The sequence below is a fragment of the Lygodium microphyllum genome, chromosome 19 (assembly GCF_053477565.2).
Source record: "Lygodium microphyllum isolate KBCC chromosome 19, Lygodium_microphyllum_v1.1.10, whole genome shotgun sequence".
Taxonomy (NCBI): Eukaryota; Viridiplantae; Streptophyta; class Polypodiopsida; order Schizaeales; family Lygodiaceae; genus Lygodium; species Lygodium microphyllum.
The window spans coordinates 113,423,029-113,435,212 of NC_141153.1; positions in this window are offsets into that span (position 1 = coordinate 113,423,029).

Below are 12,184 nucleotides of genomic sequence, written 5' to 3' on the forward strand. Positions count from 1 at the left end.
TGCTTTAGTGAAGGCCGAATTATTGAAACTTCTTGAAGCTGAGTTCATTTATCCCATGGCTAACGATGAATGGGTTTCACCCATTCTGGTTGTACCCAAGAAGAACGGGAAACTTTGAATATGTGTGGACTTTCAAAAGCGCAACTCCAAGACAAAGAATGATCATTTCCCTATCCCTTTTACAGACCAACTGTTGGACACAGTGGCATGTCATGAGTTGTATTCCCTCTTGGATAGATTCAACGGATATAACCAAGTCCAAATCGCAGAAGAGGACCAATCCAAAACAACCTTCACCACAGAATGGGGGACCTATGCCTATAGAGTGATGCCATTTGGGCTCTATAATGCTTCTACCACCTTCCAATGAGTAATGATGGCTGCCTTCCAGAATCATTTGCATTATTTCATTGAGGTATATCTTGATGACTTCTGTGTCTATAGTTTAATCTGTGAGCACTGGGGACACCTAGAGTAATGTTTTGATAGATGCCGAGAGTATGGGATTTCTCTCAACCCCAACAAATGTGTCTTTGGCATCTCATCGGGAGTTCTTTTGGGCCATATTGTCTCTGCATAATTGTCTCTGCACAAGGGATTACAACAGACCTGGTGAAGATTGACAAGATTGCCGCCTTGACAGCACCAACAAACCTCAAGAAATTGAGAGGATTTCTTGGCCATGTGGGCTACTACAAAAGATTTATTGCACATTTTGCAACCAAGGCAGCCCCTCTGCATAAGCTCCTAAGGAAAGATGCGAATTTCCTTTGGACTGATGACTGTGAAGAAGCCTTTAATACCTTAAAACAGTGCCTTATCCAAGCACCTATCTTACAGCCTCCTGATTGGACGAAAGAGTTTCATGTGCACACAGATGCATCAGTTGAAGGGCTAGGTGCTATCCTATGTCAAAAGGGCCCCTCTAGATTAGATCAATTGATATATTATGCAAGCCTAAAGGTCACTGATAGGCAACGGAACTACACAGTGACAGAGCTTGAGTGCTTGGCAATGGCGTTTGCACTAGAGAAGTTTCGACACTATCTATTGTCAACACATCTCAAGTTCTATGTGGATCATGAAGCCCTATCCTTCTTGATGAACAAAGTAGATGCTAAAGGATGACTGATGAGATGGTTGCTCCTATTCCAAGATTTTGATTTTGAAGTGGTCACTAACCATTTCCATTCCCATGTCCTAGCCGATCATCTATCACGGATCCCTCAAATTGCAGAAGAGGAACATGGTGATCCAAACCTTCCTAATGCTTCCTTGTTTCTAGTTGAAATAGTTACTCCCTCTGGTATGCAGACATAGCCAACATCCTGGCAACTCAACAGTATCCTCCTGGCATCTCAAGCTGTGAGAAGAAGAAGCTTCTGTTAGAATCAGCCCCCTACACCCTACTTGACGGTGCACTGTACAAGAGAGGCAAAGATGAAGTATTGCGAAGATGTGTTGCAGGGGATGAAATCGGCATAGTATTGAAAGCATGCCATGACAAACCATGTGGTGGACATTTTGCAGGAGAAGCGACAGCCAGGAAGGCTCTGTTGGTGGGATACTGGTGGCCGACCCTCCACAAGGATGTACATGACTACTACAAGAGATGTGATGCTTGTCAGCGAATGGGGAAACCCACCAAAACACATGGTAAATAGCATGTGTCAAGACCAACCTTGCTACCATTGCTGAATTAGACGAGAAGAGAACAAGGTAGGGTTGAGAGGTATCTGTGAGGGGCTAGCAGAACAAGACCACCTGATGAGGAGAATCATAAGGGCTATCAGAAGCACGAAGAGAAGGACAGTGCGACGCCAAAAAGGGAGAGGGTAGGTTGACTGTGATTGTCAAGTTCCCCAAGGAGGAAAGTACTTCTTCAGGCGATAGCCATTGATAAGAAAAGGATCATTAGAGGCATCAACGGTCTAAACCTGAATAGAGCCATTAGGATTGACAGCAAGTACCTTGTATGGGCCCATCCAACGTTGTTGAAGCTTGGCAGGAAACTTGCCAAATCTCGAATCATAGGCCAGGATAAGGTCCCCTTCTTGTAACTCCTTGTGCTTGATGAAATTGTCATGATAGGCCTTGCGTCGCGCTTGAGTGGTTTTCATACACTGTAGGGCCATTTGCCGAATCTCATCCAAACATTCCAAGTGTAGGAGGCAGTGTTGCAGTGACTCATCATCTTCCAACAAGCATTCTTTAACTACCACTCACAAAGAGGGCAATTCCAGTTCAACAGGAAAGATGGCTTCTGTACCATAAACTAGCTGGAAAGGGGTCTGTCCTGTAGTTGCCTTATGGGAGGTTCTGTATGCCCAGAGGGCCTTTGTAAGTCAATCATCCCAGTTGTGATGATGTGCAGCAATCGTTCTTGTCAGGATCGAGCAAAGGATGTGATTGGTGACTTCAACTTGGTCGTTGGCTCTGCGGTAGTAAGGAGTGGATTTGCAATGACGGATCTTATACAGCTCTGTCAGCTCCTCCATGATTTTGTGCAGGAAATGAGTATCTCTGTCACTTACCAGCTCGAGGGGACTTCCAAAATGGGTGATTATATTTTCATACATGAAGAAAGCTACGCTGTTACCATCGTTTTGCTTCAGGGCTTTAGCTTCACACCACTTTGTGACATAATCTGTACATACCAGGATGTATCTGTTCTACTTTCGTCTGGTAGGCATATCAATGGGACCCACAAAATCGATCCCCACTTCTTGAATGGCTTTAGGGGAAGAATAGGTTACAATGGCATGACACCCTCATTCCAAGAAAAGATGGAAACACCCTTGGGTGAGAAGCTGACTGTGGAAAAGGTGGTAACACCCCGCAGTTCAGGACAGCTGATTTATCATCAAAACCTTTGCGCAAGTAATTTGAAGACACCTTCCTTGGTGTGATGTCTCTACAATATCAGTCCGTCTGCCCTTCTTAATAGACGACCTTTCTTACAAATCATTGAAGTACCAGACTTGTTGACTGCCTCCCTGGGTACGCCTCGTCTTCAATATCCTGATGACAAAAATAGCTGACACGATCTTCATCACCAACCTCTTGAGTAATGTGAGCTTTCATCCTAACAGGATGGGGACGTGTGTATAGGCTGCCCTCTGTATCTATCAGTGAGTGTGAGACATAGGGTGGGCTGAGTGACCAGTCTTTTCCTTCAAATCAAATGAGAGGTGAGATGTGTGAATGGAGTGTTGCACGCAGCACGGGATGGGCCTCTCAATGCACAATGCACGATCTGTTTATGTGCACTGTAGAATAAGGCTCCCTGGCTTTCCTTCTTGCACTGTATGCCGACACAGGGCGGGATGCACAGTTGCACCATCAAATGCTCACAAGGCATACAATCTCTGCACAAGTGCCAGTGAGGATTACATCAATGGGTTTCAGGAACGGGTTGCCCTCCTGGATCTTTCAACAGAGTGTGAGACACAGGGTGGGTTGAGTGTGACGGATGTTTCTTCAATCAATTATTGAGAGGTGAGGATTGAGGGACGTTATGACCATTAGAGTCAAGTACGTTTCTGTTTCCCTATGCACCCACGGGATGGGTCTCTGCCATCATCACAGGACACACCACTATGTTCTGGGCACTGCACTACAAGGCTCCATGGCCCTTCCTGCTTGTACCTATGCCAGACGGGGTTGGATGTACTGATGCACCATCAACTGTGCACCCTGGCATACTTCCTTTGCCCCATTCCCTTGTCGATTCCTAAACCGGGTGTGAGATTTGGGTTTCATCATTATTAACTCGAGAAATGTAAGTTATGGAGCAAGTGACTGGTCTTTCATCCCATCTGAGTGCCAGTGAGCTGAGTGATTATCCTTCGTCAATGACACCTACCCCGACGGGCTTCATCAACCAGCTACCTCCCTGGGTGCTGCTGCATGGTTCCTGCCATGCTGGCTGAATGCTGGAGCGAGCTGTGGTACCTCCTGTAGCCGATTCCAACCCTTTTGTAGTAGTAACGGTTCCTTCGACCATATGCAAAACGAGCCAAGTCTTTCTAACCTTATCCTTATGATTGCAAGTGTACGTTATGTTTTAAGTGTGGGGATGCCAGAGTCGAGTCGATTGACGAGTCCTAGGTTGTGTTCATGCATCTAAACCCACCCTTGGGGCTATTCCTTCCCTATTTCCCTTTATCCCTTGTTGTGATGTTTTTCATGTGAATGCATCCTACGTTCATTGAAACCCACATTCCACCTTACATCCCTGTTCATCCTTCGACCTGACTATTTTTTAGAGTGGAAAAATACTAAATTTTAACTGATGTTTGTTGTTTTTGAGGTCTGAATGGTTGATTTTTGATGGATTTAGAGTGATATATGGTTGTTAATGGAAGTGTTTGAGAGTATTTTGGATGATATTGATTATGTTTTGGAATTTCGTGATGATTTTTAGTAGAAATATGAGGCTCTCTGATGTTTTGATAGGTTCTGATTGGTTCTGATACCTTCTATATAGCTTCTGTTTTGTTTTGATTTTCTTATGTATGAAGCATGGATTGATGATTGATGAAGGTTGAAATATTTAGAAAGCTTATTGAATAGTTTTTGATAGTTTGGAATGGTTTTACTATGAGTTATGAGGATTTGATGTTCTCTAATGACCTTCTGTAACCCTCAGTAGGCCTTTTGTAGAGCCTCTGTCTCTGTTCTGTCTCTACTCTGTTTCTGTTCTGTAGATCTTCTGTAAGTGTTTTGTAGAATATATGTGTGACTTTGGAAAATTTTTCTAACTTTTGGAAAGGATAATCTAAGTTCAAAAGAGCTAAAACAAATAGAAGAAGCAAATGTTGAAGACTAAAGAGAAGACTAGAGTGACAGAGATAAAAGTGAGCTATGAAGAGACACTGTAGTGGCTCTGGTGCCTCTTCAACATAGACATACCCCTTGGGAGGTGCATCCATGACCTAAGAAGGATTATTGAGAGTAATTATTGAGTATTTTAGTGAGGAGATGATGTACTATTGATAGAGAGAGAGAGAGAGAGAGAGAGAGCCAAAGAAAGCCAATTCTATCAAAACAATGTATCTTTCTATGAGAGATTGAGAAAGAAAACTATGAAGACATTGAAGATAAATACTATGTGATTGATTTCTATTCAAAAATGGTGTATTATTTTATGTTCCTTATTCTATTGATGGATTTTATGAAGATGTTGAAAATTATGGTTGATTCTATCAAATCTGTAGGAGATATTTACTATGATAATGTATGAAGATTTGCTGTTTTCTTTGTTTTGGTCATCAAAAGAATGAAATAAAAGCTTGTTGATGTTATAAGATAGATTTTCTTGCAGTAGAATCCCCTTTTCCTTGGTGTTCGTCTTGGGGCTCCATGTTTTTGGTGCGCAACCAAGGAAACTTGCCATCAACAAGCATTAGAAGAGGTTGAAAATGAAAGAAATGGCATTGCCAAGAAGAAAAGAATTCAATGGATGTTTGCAAAGTTTCTTCTTCCATTGAAGAGTTGGAGATTCTCATTATCAAAGCCACTTTCCACAAGAAGTTCATCCCATAATGGTAGAAAGATATTACCATCATGATGCAAGCTCTATGCAGTGGACTTTTTGCTCTTCCTATTGAAGCAACAGAAACTTGCAACTTGGTGGCAAATTGTTTGATAAAAAAGTGAAGAGCAAAAGTAGAGCGAATGACTATCCATGGAAGATTTGGTATTCATTGAGAAGTTTCCAAACATCATCAAGTGGGAGATCGTGAAGAAGCTTCACGAGTCGTGGTCTATGGAGGTTCACGAAAACAAGAAGGGAAAGAGTTGGAATTTGTTTGTGAATGCTCAACAGCAAGATACATGGGATGCTTGGTACACTGACAATCTTCTATTTATCCAATTAGCAATCCACTAGAATTTGGTAGACAGAGTGTTTTTCACAACATACACTATTAAAACCATCTGAAGCTGGCATTATTATAATGATGGCATAACAACAATCCTAAGAAGAATGAGTTTTGATACTTTCAGAACGAAATATCTCCCCCTCTGTAGTGGTTCGAAAGCCGAATTCAGAGATGTTGAAAAGAAGGAAGTAGAAGGGATGTTGGCCAGAGAATCCCCCAGAGACTAAAGTCCCTCTCTGATTCTATTTTGTTGAGTATTGAACAACTGGTTGGAGCCAAGCCCCTAATGAATGACGCAATCAAAAGGCAAGTATTAGAACAAGTCCAGAGGTACCTGAGAAGAGAGAAGGCAAGAATCAAGGCTGAGAACGAGCTTGCAGAGCAGAAGCCTCCTTTGACGCCCTAAAAGCACTCTTTACAGAAGTCCCCATGGCAACTCAAGGTCCCCTTCTTAGTCAGATTCGTCTTGAAATATTGATGATAGGCTAGCAAATGTAGTGCCATTGCCAATTTTTAAGGGAGAGTACAATGAAGACCCTGATCTTCATGTAGCACAATTTATGATAGCATGTGTGGCTAACAATGCCAGAACCCCTGAGCATTAGTTAGCGATATTCCCCGTGACTTTCAAGGGCGTGATGTTTTAGTGGTATGAGAGACAAGCAGCATTAACTTTTGGCACATGGGACGACCTGAAGTTGGCCTTCCTCACTAAATTCAAGCGTGAAGGTTTTGAAGAGCGGATGCGAGAGGAGTTCATGAACCTAAGTCAATCCTTTGGAGAAAGAGTAGAAGCTTATGTCTCGCGAATGGAATCCATCCTGAAGAGATGGACTAACCATCATTTGGACGAAGGTATCTAGAAACGAGTGTTTCTCAAAGGCCTACAACTAGAAGTTCGCAAGTTTGTGGAATTGAGAAGACCAGTCAATCTGCAAACTGTAGTGGAAGGTGCAAGATTGTATGATGAAGTTGAAGCAAGTTCAATGACTCCAGGAAGAAAACTCTTACCTCCTCCCATTCCAGGAATGGTATACCCATCAAATGCAGTCCCAGGGACAGTTCCCTACCCCTATCCCCAGATGCAAACAATGCCACAGTATATGGTGCGCAGATCGGACGCTGTATACTCACGTAGTGAATGCCAGAAGGTCCCCAAGAACAATGAACTCTACTTTTTGCACAAGTTACAAGGTAAAAAGCATGAACGACAAGAGCAAGAGACCAATTGGGTGCAATCTCCCCCCATGCCTTATGTGAGTGCTTCACAAAGCATGTATTTTATGTATATTTCATCTTCATGCTCAATAATAGCCCAATTTACAAAAATATAACAAGCTTTTAGCTTTTGAGTTTGCTTTTATACAAAAATAGGAATAAAGCTAATGGACAGTGCCCAAAGAGTCTGGCACGCCCAATACAATGTCCAAATAGAAATAGTATAACCGTGCGCCCATGCGCATACAAAATAATAATAAATAATCGATGCCTCAATAAATAGCATGACAAAATATAGGTGTGGCGCCTATCAAAATATAATCCATAGATCGAATACTCGCTATCCTCCAATGCTTTCGTCCGCCACTGCTGCTATCTCTACACATCAACTGAAGCATTCACAATCGTTAGAAAAATAATACAATTAAACCGACAAAAGTGAATACCTAGCAGTCTTCAGCTACATAAATAAATCAACTGGTTAGAAATAAATCCTAACCTTAATTTATTACGAGTGCGCACTCTAAACTCATAAACATTTATTAATTTAATATGCATTTTGCAGAATCACCCGCTATGGAATCACCCATGTACACACTAAATTAATGAAACGCCCGAAAAGGACAGGCGTCCCCATCAACTTCTCGCACAAAGAATCCACTTTGTGTATGAGCCCCGGTCATCAAAGTTTACGGAATCCACCGTAAAACCTCACGGAATCCACCGTGGCACGGAATCCACTGTGAAATATGCCTCCTGGCATCATACCCCGGGGTGGGATAGCAATTGACCTCAATTGCTATTAGCTCAATGTGGAGCTAACAGAGTGGGGAAAGCATTTAAGTCTCTAGCGTGCATCCATTGTGCTTCCTCTATAGGATGGTTCTTAAATTTAACTAGATATCTAGAATACCTTCGGCCAGTTCTAGTGGTCATAAAGTCACTGTATATGATAGCTTCTGGTTCAAGTATTTCAGTCTCTTCCTCTAATAAAGGTGGGTTTTCATAAACAGGGTGTACAGGTAAGTGGCCTCTAAATGGTCTCAATAAACTAATGTGAAATGTGTTGTGAATTTTCCAATGAGGTGGTAATTCTAACTTGAATGCATTGCCATTAATTTTATGAATGATCCTAAATGGTCCATAGAATCTAGGGGCTAATTTGACAACTGGATGTCTATCTACACTTTGTAGTCTACGTTTTTCTATTCTCAGCCAAACATAATCATCAACTTTGAAATTCATTGCTTGTCTTTTCTTGTTAGCTTGTTTGGTATATGATTGCTGGGCTTTAGCAATCATATCTTTAACCTCATCAAAAATACTGTTATGCATACTAGCAATATCATCAGCACTTTGAATTCTATTTGACAAAGATGCAATAGGTGTAGATAATCTATATCCATAAATCACTTCAAACGGTGCTTTCTTTGTAGATGTATGTGGGGTATTGTTATATGCAAACTGTAATAAATGCAAATGTGTGTCCCATGTCTATGGTTTAGAGATAGTATATGCACGTAAAAGATCTAAAATTGTGCTGTTAGTGGCTTCTGTTTGTCCATTAGTTTCTGGATGAAATGCAGATGAGAAATCAATCTTTGTGCCTAGGTTAGCAAACAGAGTGATCCAAAAGTTGTTACAAAATCTAGAATCACGATCTGAAATAATAACTTTTGGCAATCCATGGTTAGTAAAAACAGTTTTCAAAAACAATTGTGCTGCTTGTGATGCTGTTAAAGTTTTCTTACATGGAATGAAATATGCTTGTTTACTAAATCTATCTACAACTGTCCAAATCATATCATGGTTAGATTTAGTATTAGGTAAACCAGTAATGAAATCCATAGAAATTTGTTCCCAAGGTTTAGATGGAATAGACAAAGGCATAAGTAATCCATACTGTTTACCATGATGTCTCTTAACTCTTTGACAAATCAAACATTCAGAAACAAAGTTAGATACATCAGCATCCATATGCGGCCAATAAAAATCTTCAGTTAATGTACATAAGGTAGATATGATACCTCTATGATCTTGATATGGAGGACAATGAATTTCATTCAAAACAAAAGATCGGAATGGAATTGTAACACACAATCTCTTTTCATAAAACATAAATCCATCATTATATGATAATGAATCAATAGGAATCAAGTTATTTTGAACTAATTTATTCCAATCAGCATGAAAAGTAATATCCTGATGATATGTATCTTTCATAGCAATCAAAGAATCAAAAGATATAACAGAAATGTTATGAATAGCAGGTCTTCTGCTCAATGCATCAGCCACTACATTTTCTTTTCCGGGTTGGTATTGAATGATAGGATGAAAACTTTAAATAAAGGAGGCCCATTTGATACGTCGGTCAGAGATTTGGGGTTGGCTAAGTAAATGTCTAATACTTTGCTGATCGGTCTTAATCATAAATTCTGAACCCATTAAGTAGTGTTTCCACTGTCTTAATGCTTGTACAACTGCTAACAGTTCTTTGTCATATGTGGAATATTTCAGCTCAGAAGGTTTCAGCTTACAACTAGAATAGGCTATAGGATGATTGTCTTGCATAAGTACAGCTCCTATTCCGGATCCACTAGCATCAGTCACTACTAGAAAGAATGGTCTATTAAAGTCAGACAACTGTAGAACAGGGGCATGGGTTAATGCATGTTTCAGTAAGTCAAAGGATTTCTGTTGATTTTCGGACCAATGATAGACAATTCCTTTCTTCAGAAGTTTGGTTAATGGTAAAGCAAGTAATGAAAAATTACGTACAAACTTCCTATAGAAACTAGCAAGACCAAGGAATGAGCGTAACTCATGCATGTTTTTAGGTACAGGCCAATTCAATATTGCATCAATTTTCTTAGGATCAACTTTAATTCCATCAGATGATACAATATGACCTAAATACTCAATTTCTGTTTTAAAGAATTCACTCTTTTCAGGATTTGCATACAGTCGATTTTCTTTCAATAACTGAAAAACCAATGACAAATGCTAATAATGTTCTTTCTCATTTTGACTAAACACCAAAATATCATCAAAGAAGACAATTACACAATACTAATATTTCAAAAAAATACGGTTTATCATTCTACTAAACGTAGCAGGTGCATTAGTCAATCCAAATGGCATGACTAAAAATTCGTAATGACCAAATTGTGTTCTAAATGCAGTCTTGAATATGTCTGACTTATCTAGTCTCACCTGATGATAACCAGACTTAAGGTCAATTTTACTAAATATAGCAGAGCCTTGCAGTTTGTCCATAAGGTCATCAACTCTAGGAATAGGATACCTATTCTTTACAGTGATCTTATTTAAAGCTCGATAGTCAATGCACATACGATAGGTATTATTCTTTTTCTTGACTAACAGAACAGGTGCACCGAATGGAGAACTGCTAGGTTGAATCAATCCTCTATTTAGTAATTCCTCAACTTGACTCTGGATTTCTTTTTGCTCTATCTGGTTATGCCTATATGGTGCTTTGCAAGGTGGTTGTGTGCCAGGTATCAAATCTATCTTATGGTCTTCTGGATGTGAAGGAGGTAAACCAGGTGGTAGGTCTTCTGCAAAACAGTCCTTAAAATATGCAAGAAATTCTTTATGCCTAGGGTGCATATGACTTTCTTTTACTTGCAATTCATTCACCAAATGAGATAAGATTTACTACTCTTGCGTAATGCACGTTTAGCTTGAGTATGCGAAAGCAGTGGAAAAACATTAGATACATACATACCATATAATGTAATAGATTTTCCTTGAAAATTAATATTCATTGAGTGTGTGGAATAGTCTATATCTGGGTTATGCTGGTGACGCCAAGGCATACCTAAAATAATGTCACTCGACTGTAATGGAACAACTAGAAAATTTCTTCTTTCAGTGTATTGACCAATTTGAATTTCTAAGTCTTGCACTTCCTGTGTACCATTATACCTAGTGCCTAAGAATGCAGCTTTTATGCGATAATGCATAGGTACAGTCTGTAATTTCAATTCTTTTACCAATTTTGCTGAAATAAAATCATGAGTACTACCGTCATCATGCAAAATAGTATTTTCCTTTCCATGCACCAAACATTTCATAGTCAATAATGAATGTGGAGTAGGCATACCTGGTAAAGTATCGGAAGTAGTAGTAGTATCGTCCTCATCTTCAGTGAAATCAGGCATATCTTCATGTTCGTCTTCGTCCATTGCTCCAAGGTAGTTGATATGAGCTGGTGGCTTCTTTGAATGACAATTTGCTGCTAGATGTCCAGGCTGGTGGCATTTATAGCATACTATTGGCTTGGCTTTGGTTACATTGTTTGCAATGGCGGGAAGTCTAGGTACATTTGGATTTGGCTGTGGAATAGGCTTAGGGTTTTGATTGACATTGGATGGTAATGCAGGTGGTTTTGCCCAATTTTTGCGGAAAGATGATGAAGAGAAACGACCTGGATTAAATCTTCTAAAATTGGAATTGAATTGTTTAGATCCATAGCTACCATTGGCTTGGAATTGCTGTGGTCGTCTAACTCTACCTCGTAGCTTATCTTCAATGTCGTGAGCTAGTGAAATAGCGTCTTCAAGAGTAGCAGGCTTGAACATGTTAACTTCAGCGTAGTAATGCCCAAGGAGTCCAGACATATACTTGTGCTTGTGTGTCGCTTCTGGTAGGTCTTCAAGCATGCGTAACTGGAGTAGTGTATTCCAAAAACGCTCTGTATAGTGGTGGAAGGAAATTCTGCATGAACTTCTTCTTGAAATCTTCCCAAGTAGCAGGACAATCTATGCTCTTGCATACTACAGTCCACCAAAGAGATGCTCTGTCTACTAAATGATTAGTAACACACTTGATTTTATCTTTTTTTGCATAGGTTTCCTCATGGAAATAGTCATCAAACTGACTAATGAATGCTAGAACAGTTTTTCCTTCTCGTATGCCATTGAAAGTACGGAATTTGAAACTTCTTTTCCTTATCTTTGATTCCTTGCAAATGGTTTGAGCTTCAAGAGTTGCGTCGATGGTACGTCGAATCAAATCTTCAGCTTGAGGTTCTTCTTTGTCGGTAGACGCTCTTTGTA